We start from the raw sequence: 6,000 nt of genomic DNA on the forward strand, positions 1-6,000 counted from the left end.
GAGCGACCCGGCGCGGCCGCGCGGCGCCACAGCGACCCCTGGCGCGCGGAGGACCGTTCCACTGGGGTCTCCGCCGGACCCAAGGGCAGCCTTCCACACCTGGTCGATTATACACAGCCTGCCCCTCCGGGAATAGATAGAGCGCGTTTAACCCACCCACTCGCGTAACGTCTAGAATCCGTGTGTTGCTTATTGTAAAATAAAGATACATGAAATAAGTATAGTTGTGTAATAAGTGGTTCAATATGTAAATGTTTGTGCCCAAATACAGAAGACATTCTGAAGTTTTCAGAATACTAGGACCTAGAGAGTTACCGACAACCCGGCAGCCACATCTGCAGTAGTACCCATGGCTGATGCAATTAAGTGTTGGGAAAGCTTCCAAGGAGCAAAATGCAATCATCCCTCTATTTACATGGTGGTGGCATTCCTGGAAATTTAGTTGACACTTAAGAGAGCAAAAATATTTCTGTTTGGGCGGGGGCGGGGAGAGGGAATAGATTAGAAATCGGTAAAGGGAATTTAGAGGTACAAACCTCCAGTTATGAAATAAATCATGAGGGTTTGTATTTATATAGCATATTTATATTTACATAGCATATAGCATAAGATATATAAGTCAATAATATTGGAATAACTTTGTACAGTGACAGAGGGGAGCTACACTTACGTGGTGTGCACCATTACTGTGCTCTGCACCTGAAACTAATATGTTAACTACACTTCAGTAAAAATTTTAAAAATAAAAAGTACTTTGTTTCCACATAAAAAGGAGTCCGGGGTGTAGACTCCAACAGTTATAAAAAGTTTTTTCATCCACATGAGGGTCTAATAGGTCATTTGAAAGTCATGTGGTTTATGGGAATGGGACAAGTCTACATTATGTGGGCTGTCCCCATGTGTTGCAAGATATACAGCATCCCTTCTGCCATAAATGCCAGGCACCACCCTCCTCATCGCTGTGACAAACGAATCTAGAAATTACCCAAGGGCCCACAGACACTCCCATTGAAAACCACTGATTTAAGTAAAGGAATGAAGAAATACACATATTTATATATACATTCATTGAAAGAAATGGTTACTTGGGGCTCATTCTTTGCCAACCCCATCAGATATAGGTGTATATACTGTGGGAGACAAGGCAGAGGAAGCCCCTCTCTCCCTCATGGAGAGTTAGTCTAGTCCATATATTAAATCAAGAAACATTTATGGAATACCCCTTCTGTAGATAGGTCCCCTCCTCAGGGAAGCCACTACCCTGTGGTCTGGAGTAGCCTGCCAACATTGTTAATCACACTGTTAATCGTTCTCACATCATCCTGCTTTCTTGTTTTCAAGATTCTTATTAACTACCTAAAATTACATTGTTCAAATATGTGCTTACCTGTTTGATATCTGTCTTTTTCCTCACTGTATGTAAGTTCCATGAAAGCAGGGACCTAGAACAGTGCCTAATAATGGCACACTCTAAATGCTCAATAAATATTTGTTAAAGAAAAGAATGCATAGTAGGCACTCATGAGCGAAGCCCACACAATCCCTGTCCTCATGCAACTGACTGTCCAGTGGCGGAGGCCGGTGGGGGGGGGGGGTCGAGGTGGAGAGGAGGTTCGGGCTTGCTACTTGTATGACCTCAGGCAAGCAAGTTCACCTCTGATTCTCAGATTTCCAATTTGTAAGTAAACTAATAATGATATCACTTAGTAAGGTTTTTGTGAGAATAAACTAATACACATTTATACACACGAGTCATTTGTGTAAATGTTGTTATTTTTCTCAAGCTACACTTGTACTGAGAAGAGAGGGGAGTTACCCCCATGAAGACTACGAGAACAACACATGCAAAGGCCCTGAGAAGGAGTGGGTCCAAGCTGAGGCTGCAGGACTGTGGCACAGTGGGAGGTGGAAAAGACTGCCTGCAGACCACCTACTCTGGGAGACGTGAAACACTTTGGACTTTATCCTGAGATCAAAGGGCAGAACTGAAGGATTTTAACAGGGAGGTGCCTTGGCTCAAATTAAATTTTTAAAAACACCTCTCTGGCCACAGAGGAAAGGATTAGAGGGTGGGGAAAGGGAGATCTGGAAGTGATGGACACTAAGATAGATAGTGGCTGTGGAGATGGAGAAAATGGCTTGAATTTTTTAAAAATTTGGTATAATTTTGAGTGCCTGGGTGGCTCAGTTGGTTAAACGTCCAACTTTGGCTCAAGTCATGATCTCACAGTCCATGGGTTCAAGCCCTGTGTCAGACTCTGTGCTGAGAGCTCAGAGCCTGGACCCTGCTTCAGATGCTGTGTCTCCTTTTATCTCTGTCCCTCCTCTGGCCACATTCTGTCTCTCCTTCTCTCTCTTGAAATTAAATAAACATTAATTTTTTTAATTTAATATAATTTGTGATTAATTGGATATGGAAAGTGAAAGGATAAATGTCACAGATGGTTCCCAAGGTTCTGGGAAAGCAAAAAAAGTTGGATTCCCATATCTAAACACAAGGGCATCACTTAATCACACAAGGGCATTAATTAATTAGAGGGGAGAGATATGCAAAATCACCACCAAAAAAAAAGCTCCTTGGACTCCAAGCCTACAAAATCCAAATAGGACTTATTCTAGATTAAAAGAAGGCTGGGAAGAAGCTGGACAAATTAGCAGCAGCCAACCTGCTGAATGAGAGAAGATATTTGCAAATGATAAATTCAATAAGGGGTTAATATCCAAAATATGTAAAGAGTTTAGATAACTCAACACCAAAAAGAAAAAAACCCAAATAATCCAATTAAAGATGGACAGAAGACCTACACAGATATTTAAAAACAACAACAACATAATACAGATGACCAACAGACACATGAGAATATGTTCAAGATCATTCCATCATCATGGAAATGCAAATCAAAACTGCAATGAGAAATCACAGTACAACTGTCAGAATGGCTAGAATCAAAAAGATAAGAAATAACAAGTGTTGGCGAAGATGTGGAGAAAAAGGAACCCTGATGCACTGTTGGAGGGAATATAAATTAGTGCAGCCACTGTGGAAAACCATATGGAGGTGCCTCAAAAAATTAAAAATGGAAAAACCAAATGATCCAGTAATTCCACTACCAAGTATTTACCCAAAGAAAAGGAAAACACTAATTCAATAAGATGCATGCACCCCTATGTTTATCATAGCATTATTTACCATAGCCAAGATACAGAAGCAACCCAGGTGTCCCTTGATAGATGAATGTGGCATATATGTACACAATAGAATATTACTCAGCCATAAAAAAGAGTGAGATCTTGCCATTTGAGATAACACAGATGGATCTAGAGGGTACTATGCTATGTGAAGTAGGTCAGGCAGAGAAAGAAAAATATCACATGGTTTCACTTATATGTGGAATCTAAAAAAAACAAAATAAACAAACAAACAAAAGGCAGAAACAGACCCAGAAGGGAGTAGGGGTTACAGGCTCCCAGCTATGGAATGAATAAGGCACAGGAATGAAAGATACAACATAGGGAATATGGTCAATGGTGTTATGGTGACAGATGGTAGCTACATGTGTGGCGAGCATAGCACAATGCATAGACTTATTGAATCAGTATGTTGTACGCCCGAATCCAACGTAGCATTGTGTGTCAACTATACTTCAATTCAAAACCAAACAAACAAACAAAATCTTACCAGGCCGGTGATCTTAGAAAGAGGCCTGAGCACATCAGTTCAAATCTGCCTTTGCTGGGGTGGGAGAGGGTGCAATTTTTTTTTCCACTGGGGCAGACGCTACTTTTGGTAGGTGTGTACCTGATGGTATGCCATGTCAAGAGAAAGAATATATCCAGGGTTGGGAAGAGGAAGGGGATACAACTCCAAAGTAAGAAGATGCACATGAGGGTAGCTCTATGGAGCTGAGGGTTTTGCAGTATAGCAGAGATGTAAAAGCTTTGCCTTCCTGATTCATTCATTTGTCATTCAACAAACTTTATGAGGCATTCCTAAGAGCCAGGCTCTCTCTGCTCTGGGTGGTGCGAGGGACAGAACTATGAGCTAAACATTCACAAACCAACCTGTTGTTATTGAGGAGAGAGATAAGAAACAAGTAAGTGTATGTATGAATTGTGTGTGTGTGTGTGTGTGTGTGTGTGTGTGTATAAAACTTGGGGAAAGTGCTTTGAATCTAGAGACTTTTTGAAGGTAAGAACAGGGGAAACCCAGCCCCATCCTCCTAGCAGAAGGCCAATTCTACCTATAAAAACTCCCTTCCTCATAAACAGCAATGGTACTGCCCCTCAGGAAGGAAGACCCTTCTTTGTACACAGACAGGATCTTTGAGATCCTAGAGGTTTGTTCCGGGCACCAAGACAAGTCATGAACTTTGGACATTGGCTGTCACATCTCTGGGCCTCCCCAGCTGTTTGGTGAGATCAGTAAGCCCTCTAATGAAGATGGGCCTAGAATTTGACCACTGGAGAAAAGACGTTCTTCCTTTCCTGTCCTCCCCACCTTGAGGAGAGCTGGGAATCTGCATGACCCCTTGCTGGCCTTTACAGTTAGTCGGAAAATGCCCAGCATAAACCATCATTTACTGAGCACCATGTGTAAGACATCATTTTCAAATCTCAAACCGGGACTAAACGTGCATGGCATGGCCAAAGACCAGGGTATTAAAAGCTGGAACCCACCTAAAAAAACAAAAACAAAAAAACATCATCTGTGGAGGTCAAGGGTATAAATAAGGACATTCATAACCACCATCTTCCTGGTCAGGCTGGATGCCGGCTACAAAGATGGACAAGACATTATCCTTTCCCTGGAACTGGTCACAATCCAGTGGGAACAGACTGACTTCCAGATCACTTACCACTCCCAATGCCTATGGAGTTAGGTGCCACAGACAGGAGCCCCGGGCCCTAAGGGAGTGGTTATCTGTACCAAGGTTAAGGATCAAGGAAGATTCCCTGGAGGAGATGGTGACGGATCTGGGCCTTTAAAGGAAGATAGTGTCTTGGAAGGTAGAAATGGAACGGAGGCAAGGAGAGAGCATTCTACAGGGAGAGAGGTGGACAGGCCATTTATTAGCTTAGATAAGTCACTTCACATTCCTGAGCCTCAGTTTCCTCACTGATAGAATAGAAAAAGATATATGTAAACTAACACACAGTGCCACTCATAAAATAAGCACTTGACAGTGGGTTATACAACACTGTGTTATGACAGCATGACATTTTCAAGGTTGCTGTGAGGGGTCAATGAGGCTAGAACTTGTGTGTGTGTGTGTGTGTGTGTGTGTGTGTGTGTGTGTGTAGTGGGGAAGGAAACTGCAAAATAGAGTTTGAGATTTTGCAGAGGTCCTTGAATGCCTTTCTAGATTGTGGCATTCCCAAGAAGTAATTGACCCAATATTATTATTTGGAAATAATGACATTAACAGCGAACACTGCACAGTGCTTCCTCCATGCCAGGCACTATTCCAAGCTCCATAGAGTAACTGGCCAAGATCACAAAGCTGGCAAGAGTGGGTTGAGACTCGAGTTTTTTCTTGCTCTAAATCTCAGGCTGTCAAAAATAATACTAGTAATAACGATGACTAACATTTATTGAAGCTTACACATATCATTTCATTCGATCCTCACAACAGTCATGGAAAGTCGGTGCTATTGCCAATTTGGCAGATGAAGGACTTGAGGGTGGTGGGGAGGTTGTGTGACACTCGTGGCCTGACCACTGGTAGCTGGTAGAAAACTGGGAGCCAAGCCTCTCTTACCTCCTTCAAAAGGACCTGCTGTGGGGGGTGTTCTTGATCGACAGCTATTGCCTATAGAGTTAAAGCCACATGGATGCCTTATATTAGAAAGAGCCCCAGGACCCCTGGGTGGCTCAGTCAGTTAAGCATCTGACTCTTGGTTTCAGCTCAGGTCATGATCTCACAGTTCCTGAGTTCGAACCCTGCATGTGTACTGACAGCACGGAGCCTGCTTGGGATTCTCTCTCTGCCCCTTCTTTGC

This window comes from Hyaena hyaena, unplaced genomic scaffold (genome assembly GCF_003009895.1).
Source record: "Hyaena hyaena isolate Hyena2069 unplaced genomic scaffold, ASM300989v1 scaffold_1681, whole genome shotgun sequence".
Lineage (NCBI taxonomy): Eukaryota > Metazoa > Chordata > Mammalia > Carnivora > Hyaenidae > Hyaena > Hyaena hyaena.